The sequence below is a fragment of the Hemicordylus capensis genome, chromosome 3 (assembly GCF_027244095.1).
Source record: "Hemicordylus capensis ecotype Gifberg chromosome 3, rHemCap1.1.pri, whole genome shotgun sequence".
Classification (NCBI taxonomy): Eukaryota; Metazoa; Chordata; class Lepidosauria; order Squamata; family Cordylidae; genus Hemicordylus; species Hemicordylus capensis.
The window spans coordinates 217,799,682-217,826,002 of NC_069659.1; the positions used below are offsets into that span (position 1 = coordinate 217,799,682).

Genomic DNA, 26,321 nt, shown 5'->3' on the forward strand with positions numbered 1-26,321 from the left:
AGGGAGACCCACTCATTTTCTGACTGTCAGTAACTTCTGGTTTTTCATTGAATTGGCATGAATTTTTCATGCACTCGACTTCTTTCCAAGGATCAGCCCTGCTAAATTTTAGACAGACAGGGGAAAAATTGCCATCAACATTTTTTTAAAAGGACACACACACAAAGGTCATTCTCATGATTGCCTCTACCCAAGTAGGGCTGCCCTAAGCAGAGTTGTGAAAAGCACCTGATCCTGATCCTGGTGCTCTGTGACACTATTAGCTACCGGGCTAATAGTGCGGTAGAAGGGGATGAGCACACCCTTCTACCCCACTCCCCATTGTGTGAATGCTTGGACTGCCTGGCAAAAGGTCCTGGCAGTGGGGAATCCCCCAATGCACTGCACTTCAGGCATGGTGCATTGCTGAGTGCTGGAGGACTTCTTCCTCTGGCTTCCTCCTCTGCCACGCACCATGGCAGAACAGTCAGGTAAGGCAGAGAGGAACTTAGGAAGCTGCCATATACTGAGTCAGACCACTGGTCTATCTAGCTCAGTATTGTCTTTACAGACTGGCAGTGGCTTCTCCAGGTTTGCAGGCAGAAGTCTCTCTCAGCCCTGTCTTGGAGATGCCAGGGAGGGAACTTGGAACCTTCTGCTCTTCCCCTGAGGGGAATATCTTACAGTGCTCATACTTCTAGTCTCTCATTCATATGCAACCAGGGTGGACCCTGCTTAGCTAAGTGGACAAGTCATGCTTGCTACCACAAGACCAGATCATGTGTGGGGAGGAGCCTGCCTCCTCACCTGCCCTCCCCAGGGAAGTCGTGAGAATGACCTCTTCATCTATTATATAGACTAACTATAAATAGAACTAAAAACCATAGGCATGGCAGATGAACAGATCTGGGCACCAAGCTTCAACAGCAGACTTTGACATGTCAGAAGAATGAACAGAGGAATGACATGTCAGATGAATGAACAGGCAGGCACATATGGGAGCCAGGCATCAGTAACAGACTTTGACAGGGCACAGAATTGGCCACAGAGACTGAAAGTTGGAGAAAGAGGCAAGACAGCTAAAGCCGGCATTGTATGACCAACACACCAAAAGCTTACAATGGCTCTGAATGAGTTCCAAGTAAGCAACAAATTAATACATGACATTTGAAATTGTTCTGGAACTCTTGCATTCATTTCTTTAATTGTGACCAATGAAATGAATGGACCCTATGTGGCCAGTTCCCCTTTGTTATGAAACAAATGCCCACCCTTACTGGGCCCTGCTGCAAGAATATCTATTATGTCTTATATTAATTCTCCATTGTGCTTTTTCCAGTTGTGCAAGCAAAACCAGTCTATCTGTCAGGGTTGTTCTAACTTTCAGGGTTGTTATAAAATTGACTGAAATAATGCATATTACACTTTTGGGGTACTTAGGGAGAGCACTACATAATTATTCTTGCTGGAGCAAAACATTTGACTAATTTGAAAGGAAGCAAGCATGTTTTGATAAGGCTGGAGCAATATTTGTCATGCATTTTGCACAGCCATAGTGGCAACAAAGAGACAGTACAGAAGGAAGTGGCGGGCAAATCATAAAATGCTTCATCTACCTTGGAATAGAGCATTTGTGCAGTTGTGCAATAGTGCTCTTGCACAAAACCACAAACTTGTACAAATGCAGTTTCATAAAAGAGGGCCATTATTTCCAATGTCCCTCTTTCATGGAACTCCATTTGTGCAATTTTCTAAGGCAGAGGGAGCATTACACAGTATGTCAGCAAGAAAACTGAAAGAAAGCAACTAACTATTCCTTTCCTTTTGGTGTTAATGAATTATACACAATATATTCTTGAATTCTGTTATTGGATCAGTCCGATACAATGACCATAACTTGGATTTCCCCCCATTTCTGCCCAAAGAGAAGCTTTCCCTTTCCAACGTTAGTTCAATAACACTCTGATGCAGAACCTACAGTATATGATGGCAGCAGCAGAATGAGTGCTGGATTAACTTATTTATATGCTTTACCCACCAAAAACCTTTCTCTGTATGGTGACTGTCTTTCCTGTGCTTCACTTTCAAGTACCAATCTTAAATATATACATAGACACACACACACACGCATGCACGCACACACCATTCCTCTTCATCCCTTTGGGGAAAATAGCATAAGGTTATCTAGACTTGTATTGATCGGATGGCTCTATGTTGCTTATTGATGAAATCTTGCCATCAGTCTGACACCAGATCATGCAATGCTCTGGTGAACTTGGGCAGATAGCCTTATGATGGGTGTCTCCTGTGCAGGTCTAGCAGGAGGGATTATCCTAGCAAAACCCAGACAAGCTCTGTTGTAACTTGAACTTTACTGGAGGGTAGTATAAAACATTAACTAGACTGAAGGTTAAAAAAAAAAAAAAATCCCTGATGGGGAAGAAGGGAGAGGAAGAAAGAACTTTTTTCAAATGAAAAGCATCTTAAAAGATACATCTATATGGGGTGAGGGGAGGAAAACAAGAGCAGGGTGCATTAGTTGCTCTTAATATGTGGTGAGGGCTTATTCATGGTTAATAAGCAACAACAAAAATAATTAACTGCCTGGTCATTCAGGCCTGGATGTAGACCAACTGATTTCTCATAACTTGATTACATGTACTTGATGTAATCAAGTGAGTGATTTGACTACATTGAGCATTTTCTTTGAGGTGATGGCAGGTTAGTTCTATATGTGGCATGCGATTTGTATTAGCTCATTGACAGATGAAAATCACCACTTGATGCTGGAGCCATTATGTGACGTACACATGTATGCAAACCAATCCTTGAGGACTTATGGCTAAAAAAGTGAAATGATCCCCAAACAGCATTTTGTTCGAAGAGATGTGTGATTATATATGGACGTTAGATCTATGATGGCTCATTCCTTGCAATGCCAAGATAGGCTGGACACTGCAGTTAGGCCACCTCAAGCACTCTGGGATTCTTCAGAGCTCAAAAACCCAATGTGATGGAAGATAACCATCTATATTGAATCATTTGTTACAACCTAAGCAGAATTCTAGTGGTGCAAGTTATCTGCAGAAGTACACCTAGGTAGGGATGTGCATGGAACCAACCAGGTCAGTTTGGGTTCAAATGCAAACCAGAACAAACCAACCCTTCCCGGTCCACTTGCAAACCAGAGCTAACCTGCCAGACTGGTTTGAACTGGATTATGGAGCCTTTCAGGGGTCTACTCCTAAAGGGGGATCCAGTACATCATATGGGAGGATCATCTGGGGAGAAGGTAAGTTCCACACAGCTTCTCCCCACCACTCGCCAACCTGGCAATCATGTGCATAGCGTTATTATCGCACAGCCCTTTCTCCTACATAAAACTTCAATTTTACAAGTGCATTGCACTGAGCTCAATGAAGAGGCAACTCACAAACCTCTGAATAAAGGGGGCTTTATGTCGGACAAATGTCTGACCCCAATTTTATTTACCAACCTGTTAACAGTGGCACTAACAGTATGGGTGGAGTCTAGGTAGCCTGAAGGCAGGGCCATAGGTTGTGTCTAATGAACCTAGCCCTTGGTAGCCCACCTGTTTCCAAGTGCAGATGAGCCTACCTGGGCCTAAAATAAGAGTATAATCTCCCCAGAGTAGACTCCGCAGAGTATAACCTCCCCAGCCCCTTAGGTTTGGGGGCAGGTTCAAAATTATCGATAGCATGATAACAAAAAAATTCAAAGCTTAACTTCAGCTAAATAAGAAGCCAGGTTTGCTTTCACCCAGACCTCTGTAACCTGAGTAACATAGCCTGTGCTGTTCATATGATCCTGCCTTCCAGATCCATATGCCCCTCACAACTGACAAGGTAGAATAGTCCAGCTTTGGGCAGGATAAGTCTGATGAAGATGAACCCGCCTTCTGCCACGCTTATGGCTAATTAGGGCAAATGAGGAAATGGGGGGAATTCCCTTATGGTTCCTGGGGAGCCCGTCAAAAGCCCAGGTCTAACCATGCCAGAGGAAGGGGTGGGTACACCCAAACTTGCTTTATAAAGTGGCTCACAAACATGTGGCAACACCTTATATTTATAATATACCCCTCTTTCCCACCTCTGGTGACATCCTGCAATAGGAGAGATTTACTGCATCCATGGTGCAGGGAGAATTCTCTCTTCTATATTTTTTGTCTCCAGCTGCATCCATGGTGGGGACGAGCAATTCTCCTGAAAATAATGGGTTTAATTTAGATCCATCTCACAAAATAATCCAGTTTCCTCAAAAAGCACCAGTTCAGGCGCGTAACAACGATAGGGCAAGGGGAGACAGTTGTCTGGGGGCCCCACTGCCTGGAGGGGCCCCCCAGAGGCACCTCACGTGACTCCCCATTGCCCCCTGCCCAGCCCCAAGGCTCCTCAGCCACTTGCCCTGTTCGCTGTCTCTCCAGCTTGTTCTCCTGGCCGGCAATCGAGCAGCAGACACGCTGCAAAGAGCAACTTTTCTCCTGCCTCTCAGCTGATCGGCGGGTGGGCGGGGCTTCCACGGAGGCCTCCGTGTAGGCAGCAGTGAAGCCTGAACTCCAGTAGGGCCCAAGCCAGCCAGGAAGGAGGAGGCAGCCAGAGAGGCCTCCACCGTTCTCTGCAGCAGAAGACCCCCTGCTGCCAGGTAGAGTGTGAACTCCTTTTTGTGGTTACCTTCCCCACCCACCCCACCCAGATATATAGGGATCTGCTTGCCATAGGGCTTTGATATGGGGGGGAGGGACTGAGAAGTCTCTGAATATTTATTTTGAAACAGCTTGGAAAATTTGCTGGCTTAAAAAAAACTATCTAAAAAGCCCTATAAGTGGCTTGTTTCATGGCAGAAAATTACAAAAACTTCTGGAAGAAACAGTATTATATTTATTTTATTCATTCATTTATAAATGCACTTATGTTCAAGTTGTTTTGCAACCCAGAAGGTCTGAGTGAGAACTGTGAAGCATGTCTTGTGCTTTTATTTTATTTTATTTTTCTTGTGTGTGAACTGCTCCCCAATAACTTGCAGGGACTTCAGGGTAAATCTGGCCAGCATGTGAATGCAGCACCTCTATTCCAGAGGAGATGTGTCTTAAAGGGCTTTAAAAGCCTCCTGTGAAAAACCTCCTGGAATCAAACTTTACTGAATTTGTTCAGAATTCTGAGAAAACAAACATAGGCTCACCCTGCATGGTTGAAAGTCGCCTTGGCTAATCTGCAGCGAGGGGCCCATTTTAATCATTCATCTTTCTAGTGTGTTCTAGGCATTAAAAGTAAAACAAATGTATAGTACTCAATGTATATCACTATATATTGTGACGTGTGCGTGTGTGTATTCAGTGAAATGTATTTCCATGCAGCATACTTATTCTGGAATATCAGACTTAAATCCGTGGGGGCCTGGGGTGTGCGGAGGCCCTGGACTTTGAGTGGGGGGCCCCCATTTTAAAATCTTGTCTCTGGGCCCACTCCAACCTTGCTACGCCCCTGCACCAGTTTATGGTAGTACAGATAAAAAATACAGGGGCAGCTGCCAATCTATGCAGCTCACTGCTGAAGGCTTGTCAGATGAAACCTTCAATGGTTAAGATTTCTTGAGGCAATTCTCACAACTGCCAAAAAGAGGGCTAAGGGAGGCTAGCCCGCTTTTTGGCAGTCGTGTGCTGCAACGGGAGCCGCACGGCTCCTGGCAGCAAACCTCACTAATCCCCCCTCCCCTTAGCCCAGGTTAGCGGAGCGAGGACTCTGCTAACCCAGGTTTTTTGGCCATGTGTTGCCACGGCGCGGTTCTGCACCATAGCAACACACAGGGACACCCCGGCAAGGAGGCTGCAAGCAGGTCTCTCCAGGATGCCCCGCGTGCTTGCATGGGGCATCCTGGAACTTCCGGGGGCCACACGGCCCCCAATCCCCACAGTCCCCGCCGGCTCCATAATAGGGCTGGCAGTCATGTGGGCGGCCGATCCGCCTGCCCAGAGCTGCTTTCCTGCTCATCTGCGGGGAGGGCGGACTAAGCCCACTCTCCCTGCAACCCCCCTAGAAGCGAGTCTCACTGATCGTGAGACTCGCCTCCTTGTGTCCTTGCCCTACCATCCGTGTCATGGGAAAAGGGCTTTTCCTTTACTTTCAGGCAACAGTTTAGGATTCATTGCAGTATACAAATGAGATCTGTGTTTGATTACATCTGGAAAGCCACTGCTAAAAGGTGAAAATCAACTTGTTTGAGTTATCAACAATCCCCAGATGGTAGACTGCTTTGTTTCCAGCAATCTGACCTTCTGGGTATGTAGAAGCTACCTAGTGTGTGCTGGCATTTGATTTAAGAGAGAAGTGTTTATTTAACGTTGGCTTTGGGTTTTTAAAAATCTGTAATGGGATGAGTCTCTCATTGAAATTTAAAATTGTTGTTCCTCAAAGGAAAAAAGGAATGTATAGTTGATTTATGCTTATCCAGCTTATCATTTCTACAGAAGATTTTAGGATATGGCAGAGTTTCCAGGTATGCCATCAGGCCTCTCAAGTGATTCCAAGTGAAGATGAATACTGCTGGTACGGATAATTTGGAAACAACATGGGGACCATTCTTGTAAATAGTTGGAACCACAATTTTTTCATGGTGGCTTCACATGTCAGAGTAGCAAGTCCGGTTCTGCCAATCACTGATTTCCAGCAAGCACACACACCCAGTTCTAGCCACAGGTTCCACTCCCAGTGTGTCATGTGGATCCACAAATGTTGTGTTGACCAAAGCCCTTCCTTCTGCCACCTGACATCCACCACCAATTCAAATTTTGGTTACAGATTTTGGGTGACCGAAGGAAGCGCTCCTCGGCAAGCCAGCATTGGTAGGTTCACATGACATGCCAGGAATGGAACTTGCAGTGTGCACTCCCCGGGAACTGGCACTCAGCAGAACTGGACTTGCTGCTATGTCATGTGCAGCCACTCAGTGAAACTGGGAAGAGAATTCCAGGATTCTTCCAAAGAAACATTGAAATTTGAAGAGAATTTTAGAGTTTCTACCAAGGAGAAACATCTGAGAAACACTCCACATCCCCCTAGTATGTATTAATAGATTTCTACAACGTTCTTTAAAAAATAAATAAATCCCAGAACAGCTAAGAATCTCTTCTCAGGATACTCTGGTATTGCTTCTAAACTGGTTGGAGTCAGAACTTGCCCTGCTGTGCAAACATACCACCTTGTACTTTGTAAGTAGGTACGTTCATCATGATGTTGTATATGTTGTCAAATGACTTGGCAGGCAGATGTATGTAAACTAAGCGTACCAGGGACACTTGAGACTTTTTTTCTTGAACAAAAAAAATTGTTTTGCATTTTAAGCATGTGTGTCTAACTATAACAGTAGCTCCATTTTTGCAATCAGATCTCAACTTGGCATGATTATCTTTGCCAGATGCAGACAGCATCACAAAACGATGGACCATTATATTAAAGAGAAAGCAATAATACATCCAGTCACTAGGCTGCCTTCATTTCCATATAAATACAGAGCATTATTGTAGGCTGTGCACCTTTAACACATGTGAAAAATGAATAGGAAAGTCATTTTCTGTCATTTATTTTTCTATTTTGATTTAGTTATAACTTAACGCTCTTCTCTGTGAGATGATCAATGGTCTACCATGTCACCTTGCTGTGTACAATTCTGAACAATGGAGTTGCAAATCTGCAGCAATTGGGGGGTTTTGTTTGCCATAAGTTGATTACATCTACAAGACACCAGGCTAAATGGAAAATCTGAAAGTCAAAAAGTATGAGTGGCTGGAAAGAGAAGCTAGAAACAACAGCTGGAATAATGCAATAGAAGGCCTGACATAGCAATGTTCAGTTCTGTGTAGGATGTGTCCATTTCCCTAGTGGCTGATGTACTCATGTGCCAGTTCCGATCAATACTGTCAGCTTTACTACGTCTGGCAAGGGGGACACACTGTCCCAGAGAGTTCAACCCAGATCCTTAGGCACCCAGACCCAACAGCCAAAAGCTGGGGGGTATATCACCACAGGCAGATAGTTATGCTGTAATTGCTATAGACCAGGGATTCTCAACGTGTGGGTCCCCAGATGTAATTGGACTTCAACTCCCATAATTCCCAACCAAAGACCACTGGGGCTGGGGATTATGGGAGTTGAAGTCCAAGAACATCTGGGGACCCACACGTTGAGAAACCCTGCTATAGACGTTCCCTAGATGAACAACAGGTTGGTGTTACTTAAACCATTGGCCTTGGCTGCTATCCAGCATGCAAATTTGGTATAGGAAATGGCAGAAGAAAGGCCTCCCAGACCATCATGCCTTCTTGGAAGATCAAGCATGGTGTCCCTCTGTGAGAGTGGAGTTATCTGAGAGAAGCGGTCAGTAGTCAAATGACCTCCCATTCTTTGCTTCAGTCCTGTCATGGGGCAGATGGATTCTCTTGTTCCCATGTTGTCATCCCCACATCACTTCTAGCTACACTTTGAGCCCTTTCTCACGACCGGAGAAAGGGATCCAAAGGGGCAGGGGGAGGAAGCCTTGAAACGCTGACGTCTCCGGCAGACAATCCACTCTCCCTTTCAATCCCGGAATGGATCACTCTCCCTGGGCGGATTGCTCGCCCAAATGGTGGCTGCCTCCTGCTGGCAGCAGGGGGTTTCTGGAGCTGGGAGGCCCGTGGAACTTCCATAATGCACTGTGTGAGTGCGTGGTGCATTATGGGGAGCCTCCTGACCGCTGGTTGGGAGGCCACTCATGTGTAGGTGCCACGGGGAGCTGCACAGCACCAACACATGATCTGTTAGTCCAGGTTTCGGGTGTGCTTGTGCCTGAAACCCTAGCTAGCAGCAGGGGCACCTAGCAGGGTTTGCCGCCATGCTGCTGCCAGGACCTGCGTGGCTCTTGGCAGTTCACACATGCAGGCAACACCGGGTTGGGCTTTCATAGCCTGGTTTTGCCTGTGTGTGTGACTAGCCCCTTTGTTTACTTCAAGTGCAGCTGATTGCATTGCAGGGGAGTCAGCTAGAACTAAGCAGTTCTGTGAGTCACAATCATGCAGAGTTTCATGAAAAAAGGGAAAGCATGTTCTCTCCAGTAACTGGAAATGCTCCATCTATTCACACATGCACATTGCATGGACTCTGTGAAGGCTGCCATTTTAATGTTGATCTGCATTTAAAAAACAATTCATAAACTACAACTGATTCAGTATACAGTTGTATGACGGTAGTCTGGGGCAGAATGAAGGTCACACATTATTTCTATTTTCATCCTTCCACACTGGCTACCAATTTTCTTCTGGGATCAAATCACCATATCATCTATGATTCATACGGTCATTCAGATCTAGGATTAATATGGGATACCAACATTAGCATGATTGTGAATCCACACCATGGTGGTTTATGGACAAAAATGAACCCGAGATTCCTGCCTTAGCATGGATTCACACAATCAAATGTTAATAACCTACATGAAACCTAGATTCAAACAATTGTGTGAACCAGGTCATAGACAACCAGGGTGGAATGGCTGACATTCAGAGCAGTCTACCAGTAGCACAGCAGGAAGATGTGTCCACATGATGCAGAGGTTCACCGCCACCACTGTGGCTGTGCAGTCTCATGCAAACAGCAGTGGAGAGCTAATTTACTTTAGCTCCAGAAGTGTCCTGTGGTGCCTAAAAATTATGTCCCTGAAGGCTGTGCGACTAACGTTGTCAAGCAATGAGGAAAAGATGATCTGGGTTTGTTTTCCTGTCAGGTCTGTTAAAAAGGGGGGGGCAATTTCTACCTCCCAACTGTTGTTGTTTTTTTAAAACTATACACCTGCTCAAAATCACTGGGCTTTGCCTTCGGACTTACCCAAGTACTAGGTACTTGGATTTCAAGAGTTGTTAACCCTATTTGTGATGACCCACTAAATCCTTAGCAGGTTTGAAACTTGACCAGCCACAATTCCCCCTGCAGTGCCCCAGGCCTATATGGTTCAGCCTTTGCTCTGCTCCTTAGCCCTCTGCTCTTTTAACAAATATATATATATATATATATATATATATATATATATATATATATATATAGTATGTTTTCTTTTAATTTTTTAAAAAATATTGTTATCTTTTTCTTTTTTGTTTACTGCTTGTGCATCTAAGAAAGTGTTAAAAAAAACCATATAGTTTTTGTTCTTATTCAACAATGAAATTGTATTGAAAATATAAAATAAAATTGAGGATAACTAAATACCACTGACTCTGCAGGTGTATGCTCTTGGATCCAAGAACATTTCCAGCAACATTTTATAGATTTGCAGAGTAATCTTATGGATGTTTAATTAGCAAGTTATTCCCAAGTAGGTGTACCAAGGAATGGGACACTACAATATATCATAAGATGATAATTATTCAGATAATGAGAAGTAATTGCATACATCTTGGATTATCTGCAAAAAAGTATTTGTTCTACTTTTAAAAAATGAGTTTAAAATTATGATCTGATTTGGGTTTATGGGATTTTTTTAAATTGTACATTTTTAAAGCTATTATTATACAGCTTTATAGTTAAATGTATTAATTACTAATTACAGGGTTTTTTAAAAAACAATGGTACATAGTTATTCATCTATATGAACTGTACTAATTCAAAAGTAGATTAACTTTTGATGTTAATTTATTACATGAATATAATCTGAAATTATTTTATAATTAAGATGATAGTTTTTCTCCTTTTTAATTTTCATTACAATTTAATTATTTACACAACTTATATTTAAATTCAGGGTTATGTATGTCTATTTATTTATATATATACAATATTTCTAATGTATTTTTCAACCATTTTTTTTAAAAAATCAGTAACATTCTTAATTATCAATGGTAGGGAAGGGGGGAGTGAAAGTTGGCAAGGGAGGAGCTGGGTACGATGGCTTTTCCTCCTCCTCCCCCCAGGTTAAACTGCTGGGTATGAGAGCTGGGTAGGATGGCAACATCCTACTCAGTGCCTCTTTCACTCACAAACACTCCCCCTTCTTCCTACCTAGTTGTTTGCTTGCACACGATTGAAAATCAGGAGCGTGCACAGCTCCTAAAGTGGGAGAGGATGCTTGACCTACCCAGTCAATGACTGTGTGGACTGCCTTACTGCCTGGGCAGCTTTCTTGTGGAAGAGGAATCTGAGCCTCAACTCTCCAAGGCCTGGGTTACCATATGACAACTACTGCAACATTCTTGGAATAAAAGATATGCAGGAATCACATCTACATATTGTTTTTGTGTGTGTGCTGCCTTATCCCATTCATTTGTTTTCCCTATCCTCCACAAACTCCCTAAAACTCAGCCTTGGCAAGTTCTGATATGATGGCGATGCTGATCCACTTTTCTAAATCTTTATTCTGTTACTTCAAAGAGTACTGGGCTTGATGTTGTCTCTGCTGTAAGGCAGCATTAGCATTAGTAAGGGAAAGCTTGCTTGTGGCTTGGAGTATCTAGGGACAAAGTGAACCCAGGAGAAAGGGGTACAATGGTTGTTTTTCCCCCGACTTTGGGAAGTGTGTGTGTGTGTTGTGGGTGGGTGTTGACTTGGAGAACCAAAAGAATATATAGTAGTCTGTTTTTCAAGTGTTAGCAGGAGTGCATGCTACAAGAAACGCCAATCAGTGGCTGTATTTGCACGCAACATGAAACCAAAATTGAAGGGGCCTTTGGTTGAAATTTTTGTACATCCCAATGTGTGCAACCAAAGTTCAGACCCAAAATCTACACATGGTTTCCCTCCTGAGACTCTGATTTGTAACTTTGGTTTGTAGTGGGTTTTGCCACCTACTACTCTCTCTCTCTCTCACCAAGAGAGCTGGTCTTGTGGTAGCAAGTATGACTTGTCCCCTTAGCTAAGCAGGATCTGCCCTGGTTGCATATGAATGGGGGACATGATGTGTAAGCACTGTAAGATATTCCCCTTAGGGGATGGAGCTGCTCTGGGAAAAGGAGAAGGTTCCATATTCCCTACTTGGTATCTCCAAGATAGGTCTGAGAGAGATTCCTGCCTGTAACCTTGGAGAAGCCACTGCCAGTCTGTGTAGACAATACTGAGCTAGATGGACCTATGGTCTGACTCACTGTATGGCAGCTTCCTATGTTCCTAACTCTGGTTTGGCAGTGCCAGCATTATGTGCAAACACTGCACCACAGTCCCACTTTGCTGCAATTGGAGTTGAGCGAAGAAGCTCCTCCATCACTCCGGCTGCAATTGGCTGCTGGGGCTGTCCTTCAGTCAAGATAGGAGCCAATGCTGCCACTTCTCCCTTCTCTCTGCAGTCTACCTGACTGCAGAGCACCTCCTGTCCATTACATGCAGATGCAGACAGGAGAGCAGGAGGAGTGAGGAGCAGAACTGTGAGTCCACTGGACCCGCGGTTCTGCATTACATGTAAATGCAGCGACTGTTCCCCTCCTCAGAGAAATCAACACTGGCTTTACAATGTCGTCTCCTTGTGTTGCAAAAAAGTTACTTCTAAACTTTATTTAATTTTAATGCATGTGATTGTATAGTTTCAACAGCCCGCTTTTCAGGACATTAAGACACTCAAGATGGCTCACAACACAACTAGAGTTGCCAGTTCTGGCTGAAGTGATTCCTGGATATTTTTTCCAAAATTTTGCACAATATCAAGCCATTAAAATCTTTCATGGTTTTCAATAATCACCTGGTTATTCATGCCAATTCCTGGAAATGGCAAGCCAATCCTGGAGAGTTGGTAGCCCTACGAAGAACCAATATCAGCAATGAAGTAACAATATCTACTTGTAAACCACTATAATAAGCAAGAAAAATGTTAAGTAGCGAAGATCCAAAACCAAGCCTATCTCACCCCCCCACCCCCATCCCATTCCATTGATATGTCCTGTAGTACCTGCATCCAATCAGTGTTGAGTTTTCATTGGTACTTGAAAATTAAAACCAAAGCAGGTTTCTTCTGGCTGGTTTTTAATGAACCAAGAGTTTTGTAAGTCAGTGAGGACCAAGATATTGCATAACTAGATGCTGATTGTTTTGCTGCCAGGCTTTTAATACACTTTTGTTTGTTTCCCCATAAGCCCCACAACTTTTGAGAATCTAGCTTGCTTCACAACTTGTATAATTTGAAATGACCTTATATTTGTACACACTAGATGAATAAGTCTATTAACTCGTGGGGTCTGTTCTGCAATTGCTTTTACATTAATGTGCACCGCCTTCTTCAAATTACATACATCAGATCCATAGTCTTTATGGTGTGTTCTCACTATTTTGAAATGTAGAGAGCTTCTTCCATGGCCACATTCCTAGAAAACACTTAACTCTATTTATAATTCTAATTAAATTTCACAGAAGAATTTCTCTCTGCATTTTCTCCACTTCGTGCAGACCTTGAAATGAATACATTTCTTTCTTCATGTTGGCTGCCAGTCTTTGGCTAAAAGTCTAATCAAGCAATCAATCGAGGATTAAAAATCCAATTTTAGTGTAATTCTGTTCCGCTTGTGTATGCTTTCCTTCAAATAGTTGCACTGTCCAGTAGCTGGGAGTGTTACAGGGCTACCTCTTCATCCTGCGGCTTGCCTTCCTCTCTTAGCTCAGATTCTTTTACAGAGCAACTGCATAACTGAGCTCTTGCCTCTTGCTTCCTCCCATCTGGTTTTGCAACAGCAACCATAGCCCTCCCTCTCCCTTGTTGTGTCCCTTCTGCCCTCTGCTTGTTTACTTGGCTGCTGGTGGTAGAACAAAAAGGAAGAGAGAGGGACAAGAGGATCGGCTGAAGGTTTTGAAGTGTGTGGGAATATGTTGTTGCTTTTTGAGTTTTCTAGTCTGGGATGCTGAATTTTTGCTTGACTGGATTTACAGTAAACATACAGCTAATTCCATCCCAAGGGCTCAGCAGGGGTGGATTAAGCTTTTTGTCACCCATAGGCAAAAAAGGGTTTGCCTGTCTTTTATAAGGTAAAAGGGGAGGGCTTTCTCCTCGCTTACTCCACCCTTGCTGCAGCCACCACTGCCCACAGAGAGGGGCAGCAAAATTTGAGGAGGGGCAAAATTTGCTGCTCCTCAGATTTTGCCGCCGTAGGCAAATGCCTACTCTGCCTCTCAGTTAATCCACCACTGGGGCTCAGTATTTGTAACAATTAGTCTACCATATGCAAGACATTTCAAACTGCTCACCAAAACCAGTTTGAAATGTCTTGCACCACTTCTTGACCAATGCACAGGCTACAGTTTTGATGAAGATCCAAGATAAGAGAATTCCAGAGTTGAGGCACAGCCACTGCAAATGCATCATCATGCTCACAGTTACATATCTGATTTGGCATCTTGATAGTATGCTTAAAAGAACATCGCCAGTCAATCTTAATAGAGGAACATGATGGGAGGAGCAGGTCTCTATGGGCCCAAGCTGATTTGGCCTCTGAAAGCACAAATGTATGTGTGTTACAGTTTCCTACAGCTTGGTGATATGGGTATTTTTTGTACTCCAGCTCTGAACCTTTGAGATAGAGTGGGATAAGGATCTAAATAAATAAATGCAACATGCTTTGTGTATCACTGATTCTGAGGGGAAGTCAGCCAAATGCCTAGAAAAGGTCATGATTTTGAGAGGTAAGAGCAATTGTCTTCAATAAACAGACAGTAAAAAAGCAGATTCTTTTCTAATAACAACCTTAAATGAAAAGCAGTTGTTCTTCAGAACAATTGTGCTATGAGATTTGCTAAAGCGATAGTCAGTTTTAACAAATAATTTCCCAGAGAAGGTTCTTACTTGGTATAAAAGAGATTTTTTGTCCTGTAAGCATTCAATAAAGAATTGAAACTGACTTTCGCTTGATAACACTTATGTTGAAAAGTCACCCATCAATTGGAGTTTCTTATGCACTCTGAACATTCAACCAATATTTTCCTTACTTTCTTTCTTGAGTGATGGACAAGGGGTTTATTGGAAGACTAGAGCTGCTGCCATGATGCTTTTGGTACCATGTGGTTCTCTTGCAGTTTTTCAATTCAAGACTTCTTGGAAAACAAAACAAAGTTTTGTATGTACAAGTAAAATGCCAACAGCTTCGATAACATTTGGGAATTAACCCAAATGAAAATGGCTCCCTTGTTCATCATTTTCTTTGTGGTTTTCACATTGTAGCTCAAGTGATCTCACTATGGCAATCTGCAGCCCATTTCCATATGTCCTCCATCCTTTTTCCATCTCTCCTCCAGGACCAGCTTCTAAATCTAGATAGCGCAAAATAAATAGAACATTGTGTATCAAGAGAATGATGTCCCTGTTGTGACATTAGCAGTCTTAGCATCATTGCTTGAGTTCCTAGACTGATTTACAGTCATCCCTTGCCAACAGCGCAGGTTCCATGCAAGAAAAACCTTGTGGTTGGCAAAACCGTGGTTGGTAAAACTAAGTCTATAGGAATCAGGGGCTTAGGGGAACTGTGGTAGGGAATGAACCTTAGGGAAAGGAAAGGGGAAAACAATTTAAAACCATTAAAATCCACTAAAAATCAAAATGAAGGATCATCTGGGGATCAGGAGGAGATGGGGAAGAGGGGCCACCTTCACCCCCTCCTCCTCTAATGTGTCCACAGCTGCAGGCAGTTGACAGCCACTCCCTGAAGTGCCAGGCTACTCCCTGTACACCTCTTAAAGAAGCTCAGCAGGGTAGATTTTGCCATCTTCCTACTCAGCTCTTTTTGAACTTCTGTTTAGGGGTGAATCAGTACATTCAGTCCTCTCCTGAATGTCAGGCTGCGCTCCATGAAGGGGTCTATGTCCAACTGCCTCATCTGCCAGCTCTGAGTCATGTTCGAGGAAGCTGTTCGGCTTGTCTGGGCCCAACTTCACTGTGGCCCTTCAGTCTTCCTCTTCTTCCTCACCTCCTTCCTGATCACTGGATGATTCAATCAGGTCCTTCAGGCATTGTTCTATGAGTGCTTCAAAGTGTGACTCCAGGAACTCAGCAAGATCAGTCAGCTGGATGTCCTCAAATCCCTCACCGCCAAATCATCTGGCTGAAGAAACAATCCTCCCAACCTCTTCCTTTACAGTAGGCACAGCACTGGAAATCATATATGCTTGAGTTGCGATGTTAGGTTCTATGAAGAAAGGAAGATATAGGGACAACCTCCCTATTGCCAGATTCAAGGTTACATTGGAAGACTTGTTTACTCCTAAGCGTGTTCCCTAGTTAGACCCCATTCTTGTTGAGGGTCCACCTTTGTGACCCTATCTCCTGACAAGCAGAGTTGTGATGACCAACTTCTGCTGCCTTATGCACTTTTATTCCCTGTCTATTTGAATTTTGTGAGGCTGTGGGACTTGGTAGTGCTTTATATGTTCCCTAAGCTTTCTTTCCCTTGGATGGCCTAGAACAAAAGCTGGAGATTTAAGGAGACAACTGCTTATACAGACACATAAATTTATTCAGTCATTTTCACAGAGTATTATAATATGGTCAAATTCTTTAGCAAAGCAAAAGACAGTACTCAAGAATATTACTAATGCAACTGCAAACACTGTCCACTGCATAACTTTACTCATTCCTTACATAAAGCACACAAAAAGCATTTTTCTTACACAAATTACTTAGCAACTTATACTGAATATCTACACATACTGGGTTGAAACCTGGCCAGGGCTTCAAGCCAGCAGGCATGAAGTTCCTTGCCAAACTGTGACCACCACTTGGTGCACTAAGACACTCTGGAGTTGTCAAGTTGTAGCTGTGTGCCTGGGTTCTGGGCACCTTAGCCTTTTATAGCTTTGCTGATAGGTGGTGATGATGATGTGGCATGTGTGTCACCTCTCTCATCCCTACGGATCCCAAGTCCATCCCTTCTCAGACTTGAATGGTTATTTCAATCCAATTCTAGGAACTGGGCTGGACTTTTGGGTCTTCAGAGCTGGTTCCTCCAGAAATGCCACCCTCTTTCTTTATCTTGGGTGTAGCCTCAAGCCAATGGTCTCCATCCCTTGGAATGTGTCTCGGCTTAGGTGTCATCTCAGGGCATCTGGACTCCTCATCACCCATCCCTTGGCTTGCTTTGTAATGTGGCTAGGAGGTAGGATGCCTCCTAGCCTTAAGGAGGCAATTATTAGACTGCTTCTGAAGAAGCCTACCTTGGATCCCTCAGAGCTGAGTAAGTATAGGCCTGTTTCCAACCTTCCATGGCTGAGCAAGGTAATTGAGAGGGTGGTGGCCTCCCAGCTCCAGACAGTCTTGGAGGAAACTGATTATCTAGACCCATTTCAAACTGGCTTCCGGGTTGGCTATGGGGTAGAGACTGTCTTGGTCAGCCTGATGGATGATCTCCAACTGGGAACTGACAGAGGAAGTGTGACTCTGTTGGTCCTTTTGGATCTCTCAGTGGCTTTCGATACTATCAACCATAGTATCCTTCTGGAGCATCTGAGGGGGTTGTGAGTGAGAGGCACTGCTTTGCAGTGGCTCCACTCTTACCTCTCAGGCAGATTCCAGATGGTGTCTCTCAGGTACTGCTGTTCTTCAAAATCTGAACTTCTGTATGGTGTCCCTCAGGGCTCCATATTGTCTCCGATTTTGTTTAACATCGACATGAAACTGCTGGGAGAGATCATAAGGAGATTTGGTGCAGGGTGTTATCAGTATGCTGATGACACCCAAATCTATTTCTCCATGTCAGCATCATCGGGGGAGGGCATAACCTCCCTAAATGCCTTCATGGAGTCGGTAATGGGCTGGATGAGGGATAACAAACTGAGACTAAATACAGATGACGGAGGTACTCATTGTGCGGGATTGAAACTCGGGAGACGATTTTGATCTGCCAGTTCTGGATGGGGTCACACTTCCCCAGAAGGAACAGGTACACAGTCTGGGGGTGCTTCTGGATCCAAGTCTCTCCCTGGTGTCCCAGGTTGAGGCGGTGGCCAGAGGTGCCTACTATCAGCTTCGGCTGATACACCAGCTGCGTCCATTTCTTGAGATATATGACCTCAAAACAGTGGTACATCTGCTGGTAACCTCCAGACTGGATTACTGTAATGCGCTCTATGTGGGGCTGCCCCTGTATGTAGTCCAGAAACTACAGTTGTTTCAGAATGCCGCATCCAGGCTGGTCTCTGGGTCATCTAGGAGAGGCCATATCACTCCTGTATTGAAGGAGCTACACTGGCTGCTGACACATTTCTGGGCAAAATACAAGGTTCTGGTTATTACCTATAAAGCCCTAAGCAGCTTAGACCCTGAGTATTTAAGGCAAAGTCTTCTTTGCCATGAGCCCCACTGCCTGTTAAGATCATCTGGAGAGGTTCATCTGCGGTTGCCACCAACTCATTTGGCAGCTACTTGGGAATAGGCGTTCTCTGTTGCTGCCCCTGGACTTTGGAATGCTTCCTATTGAAATAAGAGCCTCCCTGTCTCCATCCCTGGCAACTTTTAGAAAGGCACTGAAGACACATTTATTCACCCAGGCTTTTAATGTGATTTATAGTTTTAAATAATTGTAATGCTGGGTTTTAAATGTTTTCAATGATTTTAATTGTTAATAGATTTGATGTTTTAAATGATTTTAATTGTAAATTGCCCAGAGATGCAAGTTTGGGGCATTATAGAATAATTTAAATAAATAAATAAATAAATAAATAGATTATTCTGGTCCTAAAAATACAAACAAAGAAACAAACAAAAAACCTGACATGTTATATGATCCAAAGACCTCTTGCAACAGTGATGGATTATACACAGTATGTCTTTCATTAATAGGCACTTCCAGTTCTTTTTATGCCTTGATTTCACTAAGAGGCTCATTATTCTTTTTTAACCTCATGTTAATGTGGGGGCATGGAAAGGACAAAGGCATGAGTTATGAACATGCAGTTCCTTTTCAGCCAGAAGAGAGAGAACAATTGTTTTATCCTATTTACTTTAAGATAAGACAAACAGCAATAGCTTTAAAATGATGGGGAAGAAGGTCCATCATCAAGGTTAGGAAAATGTACCTAACTATATGGGAAGGTCAGCAAGGGAACACGAGGTCTTGATGGCATGTTCAGTTTCCTGTGCAAGAAGAAATGTGCTGTTTCAGGTACACAGCAGTGACAGCACAGCACATCTCCATACATGAGAATATAGCAGTGGTCAGCACCAGTGTCTATTTTATCACAAGTTGGAGTAGCAGACGATGAGACGAGTCTCACGATCTGTGAGACTCATCAGAGGGGGTTCTGCAGGGAGAGCTGCAGCCCTGGGTGGCTGAGTCAGCTGCCCACATGACTGCCAGCTCCGTCATGGAGCTGGTGGGGGCTATGGGGATCGGGGGCCATGTAGCCCCCCAAAAGTTCCAGGATGCCCTACACACTCGCGCAGGGCATCCTGGAGAGACCCCCAGGGCAAGGAAGCTTGTTTCAGCCTCCCAACGGGGTCTCCTCATGTGTTGCCATGGTGCGGAGCTGCGCCACGACAACACACGATCGAAAAGATGAGGTTAGCAGAGCACTCACTCCTCTAACCTCATCTAAGGTGAGGGCTAGTTAAGCGGGTTATCCGCTTTGAGGACACCAGGCTCACCTGCAAGCGCGGTGGTTCCCACACTCACCAAAAAGCGGGCTAGGCTCCCTTAGCCCGCTTTTTGGTGATCGTGAGAATCACCTCTATGTTTCCCGGCTACCTCTGGAGGCACTCCTGCCCCATGAAGTGTATCCCTTCTATACAAGTTTCTTATATATGATGATGTTCTCACTGCCTTCACAGAAGCTGGCTAAAGTCCTTGTGTACATATAAAGAAGAGAATATTTAACTTCCCTTTCCCACAGTGCCCAATCAGATTTTTTCTTTTCACAAAGCCTCATTTCTAAAGCAGTATAAAATATGAGACAGTCCAAAGTCTTTACAGCTTAAAAGGCATGAAAGTTAAGATGCGTACCTTAATTTGCAGATTCCATACTTTTTAGAGCATGAGTGAAAATTGAAAGTATCTTAACTCTCATTTTAAACTGAAGGTTTTTTCATTACTGAATAAAGACTCACATCAATTCCAGTACACCAAAGTTTGTGTGAACCAGATATTATTTTTCTGGACCTTATTTTTCTGGACCTTCATAAATGGACATTAATAGTGGTAATAGTGTCACGATTATCAGCTTAGTTGACACTTAATTTAGTGTCAACTGCTTAACTTACTCCTAAGGCCTCCCTCCCCCTTCCAACACTTAGTACTGCTAACTTGGCAAAGAGACACCTTTTAGCGTGGTGATTCTCTTTATTTAGCAGGGGGAGAGTACCCGGCCCTATCCACCCCCAGCACAGTACCTCCAGTGACTGTTGCTGGTGTCTATCTTATGTTTCTTTTTAGATTGTGAGCCCTTTGGGGACAGGGATCCATATTATTTATTTATTATTTCTCTGTGTAAACTGCTCTGAGGAAGGGTGGTATAGAAATCAAATTAATAATAATAATAACAACAACAACCATGTTCAAATTATTAACTGGAATAATAGCAGATGAAGTGATGCAACACTTATTAACTAAAAAACAGCTTCCAGTTGAACAGAAAGGAAATTGCCCAAACACCAGAGGCACAAAAGACCAGATGCTGATTGACAAAATGATTTTAGAAAATTGCAAGAGAAGAAAAACCAATCTAAGTGTTGCATGGATTGACTACAAGAAAGCCTTCGATTCATTGCCTCACACATGGTTACTAACATGATTAGAAACAACTGGTGTCAGCAAAAACATTCAGATATTTATTTAAAAAGCAATGAGCAGTTGGAGCACATAGTTAATAATCAATGGTGAGACACTTGGACAGGTTAGCATTAGAAGAGGCATTTTCCAAGGGGACTCACTATCCCCTCTGTTGTTTGTAATTGCCATGACCCGACTTTCACAAATACTAAACAAAACAGGCCTCGGATACCAAACATCAAGTACAATCAACCATCTGCTGTACATGGACGATCTGAAGTTGTATGGAAAGTCCCAGTCAGAAATTGGATCACTGCTAAACACTGTCCGTATATTCAGTAGTGATATAGCAATGGAGTTTGGATGAGACAAGTGTGCTGCATTAATAATGAACAGAGGGAAAATAACAAAAACAGAAGGAATAGAACTGCCCAATGGAAGCAACATCAAGAACCTGGAAGAGAAAGAACATTGCAAATGCTTGGGCATTCTCCAGGCTGATAATACAGGCTATACCTGTTCTCAGATACACTGCAGGAATAATAGACTGGACCCAGGCAGAGCTAGAGACGCTAGATCATAAGACCAGGAAAACCATGACCATCAATCATGCTCTGCACCCCCACAGTGATGTAGATGAGCTATACCTCCCTCACAGCTCAGGTGGAAGAGGAATGCTGCAAGTCCATCAAACAGTAGAGGAGGAGAAAAGAGGCCTTGAAGAATATATCAAGGGCAGTGAAGAAGATGCTCTTAAAGTGGTCAATAACGTGAAACTATTCAACACCAATGAAAGAAAGCAGGCCTACAAGAAAGAACAAGTCAAGAACCGAGCAGAAAAATGGAGAAATAAGCCACTGCATTGTCAATATTTGCACAATATAAGTGGAAAATCAGACATCACCAAGGCCTGGCAATGGCTTAAGAATGGCAACTTGAAGAAATAAACAGAGCGTTTAATACTGGCTGCACAAGAAGAAATGCAATAAGAGCAAAAGTCGAAAAGTCAACAAACAGCAAGTACTGCCTTTGTAAAGAAGCAGATGAAACTGTGGACCACCTAATCAGCTGTTGTAAAAAGATCCCACAGACTGACTACAAACAAAGGCATGACAAGGTAAGAGGGATGATATACTGGAACATCTGCAAAAAATACAAGCTACCTGTAGCCAAAAATTGGTGGGACCATAAAATTGAAAAAGTTGAAGAAAATGAAGATGTAAAAATATTATGGGACTTCCGACTACAAACAGACAAACATCTGCCACACAATACACCAGATATAACTGTAGTCGAGAAGAAAGAAAAACAAGTCAAAATAATCAACATAGCAATACCAGGGGATAGAAGAATAGAAGAAAAAGAAATAGAAAAAATCACCAAATACAAAGATCTACAAATTGAAATTGAAAGGCTGTGGCAGAAAAAGACCAAAATAATCCCAGTGGTAATTGGCGCCCTGGGTGCAGTCCCAAAAGACCTTGAAGAGCACCTCAACACCATAGGGGCCACAGAAATCACCATCAGCCAATTACAAAAAGCAACTTTATTGGGAACAGCCTATATTCTGCAATGATATCTATAACAGCAACAATATTGACAATAAAATTCAGCCATCCCAGGTCCTTGGGAAGGACTCGATGTCTGGATGAAACAAACCAGTCAATAACACCTGTCTGACTGTGTAAATAAATAATAATAATATTTAGTAGTAGTAGTAGTAGTAGTAGTAGTAGTAGTAACTTGTTCCTTTAGTTCTAGGAATATTAGAGGGATCACTTTTGTGAAAGAGAGTGCTCTGGCATAAATTCAGTCTGCACCTGCCTGGGAAATAACTATCCTAGCATCCTTAAACCTCATTCCTTGTTCAGTATGTTCTATCTCAAAATTGATTTCTAAGTAATATATAAATACTGTCCACTGACTGACCATCCTTGAAAGTTTATATGCTCTTGAAGGATTTGAATGATAAATGCTGCTGGTGTGCTTATCAATGAATCATTTACTGAATTTTTGGATTTTTCTTCTTGTAATTTGAGCAATGCAGGCTTGGCTTTTGGTTTGCCCATATGAAGCTGGCCGTATAGAAACTGACCTCCCAGATGTATTCCTATTTTAATGGGAAAATACACAGAAAGAGATGCCATCAATATAGCCACAGATGCATCTTAGAATTAACATCCAGCCATCCTTTGAACTGTGGTATAGCTTTGTCAACTGTGGTATGTTTGCCTTTCATGAATAAATCCAAATGTATCATTTCCGATACAGTAACAGATCAAACTGTCAAGGATGAGGCAAAAGTTATAGCTCGCTATGATTAGGATTAGGTCTAAAGAACAGATAATCCTCTACATAGTCATAAACATTTTAAAGGATTCATTCCAAAGTAGCAACATGTTTTAAGATGTTTCTCTGGCTGCATTGTACATAACCATGCATGAGGGATGCTTAATTATTCGTTTCTGCCCTGTATTATTTCTATGGTACTTACTGCCAAGACATGTATTAGTGTGGTTAGGTAAGTGTGATCCCACCACCTCAGCGTTAATCTTATAGAAAATCCTCTAGCTCTTCCCCAGGTTCCTTAGATTGTTCTCCTGAAGAGCAATCTTAAGATTAATTTTCAACTTCACATTAGTCTAATTCTGACTTTTCCCTTGAACATCAAGATATTAGAATTAAATGTGGCATGCATGTTCAAAACACAATTCTATGTTTCAGGTTTGAATGTCAGCTTGACCTCAACTACAATCTGACCTTCACAAACCACATTAAGATGCCATTTTGGATGCCTGGGGCCTCTGGTGCAATAAAGCTACAGTGAAGACACTGACCTCTCAACATCCTGGAGACCTCCAGTTATTTTTATAATGGGCCCCAAACTCACCAGTTTTAATTCTGAAAATGCTTTCATCCTAGTCAGCACCCAGGATTCCAGCCTGGACACTGGCTATGATGGAACTCTGTGATATCTCTACATTGGAGGAGGAACTGACTTCATAGGTGAGAATAAAGTCTTACCATGGCTGAGGGGTGGCAGCGGGAGGGGGGAGGCAGAGCAATTATATTCCCTTCTCCCCCCACTCCCCGGCAGAGGTGGGGTGGGAGCAGGAGAAACGCTGGCCCCATCCGTTCGGGCCAGCATCTTTAAGCAACTGCGAGGCACGCCTACACAGTTGTGATCATCGCAAGCCTGTGATGTCACAGGCTTGCAGCGATCTCTAAACTGCACAGGCGCACCTTGCAGTTGCTTAAAGTCAGGGGCTCGAATGGATGGGGCCAGTGCCTCTCCTGCTCCCACCCCACCGCTGCCGGAGGGAGGGGGAAGAAGGGAGAAGTCATCCCCATCTCTGACAACTTTTAAAAAGTCTTTGAAGTCATATTTGTTCACCCAGGCTTTTAATTAAATAGTGTTTTAATAGTTTTAACATTGTTTTAAAATATTTTTAAAAATTTAAATTGTTGTAATGTATCAGTCTTTGCTGTTATCATTTATTTTGTTTTAATTAATATTTTAACTTTTCTGTCATTTATTCTGTTTTAACTGTTTTAACCTTTCTGTTGTAAACTACCCAGAGACATGCGTTTGAGCAGTATAGAAATAAATAATAATAATAATAACAATAACAATAACAATAATAATAATAATAATAATAGGACTGCTCTATTCTGCTCTGCTCCGCTCCCTCCCCACAGCCACATCTCAGCCGTGGTAAGACTTAAAAAACAACAACAACAACAACAAAACAATGGTGCTTTGGCGGGGCAGGGCAGGTATCATCGGCATGCTGGAAGACTCCGAGGAGGAATTGGAGATTGAGACAGAGCAAACAGCAGATGAGGGTGGGCAAGGACCAGAGCTTGCTAAGGAGAGTGGGTCTGCCATACAGAGAATAGAAGAAGAATTACAGCTAGGTGAGGCAGCTCTTGTGGAGGAGGTGCAACCAATCCCAGCTGTGGAGAGGTGCCGATCCAAAAGACAACAAGAGCTAAAAATTCCCATGCATAAAACAGGCAAAGCTACTGACTCAGCAATTCTTAATTGACAGCACCGGGGGGCTCAGCCTATTTAAAAAGCCTGTAACAGAACTTCCCTGCTGATAGCAACAACAGTTTCTTCCGTGCTACCTTATTGCATTCCTGTGTTTTTCCTTGAAAGTGTTTAGACCTTGGACTGACTGACCTTGCCTCTGGATTTCGCTTTGGACCTTGTTGAATTTTGGATTGATGGACTGGTTTGGACAATTTATTCCCATAGAAGTTTGTTATTCTCCTTATGCTTCTGGCTGCGTATGGCTAAGCCCGGCAGATTAGCAGGCTCCCCCAGAGGAGGTTTGTGGGGGGGCCTCATGGGGGGGGGCTCATGGCTGGGCGGTTCAGGCATGCAAATTACCTTGGTGCATCCCTGTGTTCACCTTCATGGAGCCAAATTAGACATGTGATGCTAAGCATGGAGCTGCTGCAACCAAAAATGGTACATAGAAATCTAGTTCCTCATTCCCTTTGTAAAAAATATCTAGCAGAAGTTAGTTGCTCATATCCTGAGGTTCTGCATTTGCCCGCCCTCTGCTAGTGACAGCCAATGACTTGGAGGCAGTGCAAGGCAAGGCAAGAAGTTGTGACAGCAGCCATTAATTTCTTATAAATGTTATGTAGGAGAGTTGGATGTGCAGCTACCAATTTTGGTAGCAGCAGATGCATGGTTGCATATTATTTGTTTAAACTGATTTTGTAAAGATTTAACTGCTCTCATGTCATTTCTCAGTTAAAGATTTATCTTCTCTCATGCCATTTTTGCCCCCACCGGCCAAAACACTCAAATGATGTTACTGGTCTTAAAGGAATGGCTACATGGGTTGGAGTTTGAAGGACTTCTCAGAGAGTGGCAGAGGCGTATCTAGGGAAGGGCAGGCATGGCATGTGCCCTGGGCACCACTTGAAGGGAGGGCGAACTCACTGCTTCCAGTGACCGAAGCATCCTGCCAGGCGACTCGGAGCGCAGGGCCCTGGCGCAGTGGCGTGGAGACACAGAAAGTGGTGCTCGCAGGCGGAGGAAACAGCACCACCACCAGCATCTCACATGCCTGTAAACACATCGAGAAGTCCCTGTGCCTTGCCTTCAGGAAGTTAAGCAATTGGCTAGTGGGGAAGCCTAGTCAGTTAGGAACCCTACCAGGCTGCACATGCTGGTTTTGGGGAGGGCAGGGGAGGGGCCTGCTTTCACGTTTGCTAGCTAGTTCTGTAGGCATGTGCCCCTAGGGTGAGGAGGGAGGTGTGTTAATGGCATGGCTGCTCTTCCTGCAATGGCAGCTAGCACGGATGCTGGGGCCAACTGGAGGAGCACGGAAGGGGCGCCATGAGCCAGAGGGATGGCAGCAGCTCCATGTTGTTTTGAGTGAGCAGAGGGACGGCAGTTCTGGCTGAGCTCGACTGGGACGATGGGTTTGCCATTCCTGTGGCCAATGCAGAAAACAAGGCTCTGGAGAAGGGGCAAGGGCCACAGGGCGGGTGGGGGGACACTTCTCTGCATGGTTGCTTTATTGGGACTCTGAAGCTGCAGAGCAAGTGGGCAGGGGGTTGGCCGCGGATGCCTCCCATCTCCTCCAAGCGCCACTTCTCTGCCCCCCTGTGAGTC

The 26,321-nt window shown here is 43.6% G+C and overlaps 1 long non-coding RNA gene across 1 annotated transcript; it reads left to right on the plus strand.

Annotated features, from left to right (window-relative positions):
- Positions 1 to 4,520: 4,520 nt before the first annotated feature.
- LOC128350880 (uncharacterized) lies at positions 4,521 to 25,477 on the plus strand. Its single transcript, XR_008319490.1, has 3 exons — positions 4,521 to 4,641; positions 23,408 to 23,689; positions 24,383 to 25,477. It is a non-coding gene; the product is annotated as an uncharacterized LOC128350880 (long non-coding RNA).
- The last annotated feature ends 844 nt before the right edge of the window (positions 25,478 to 26,321 follow it).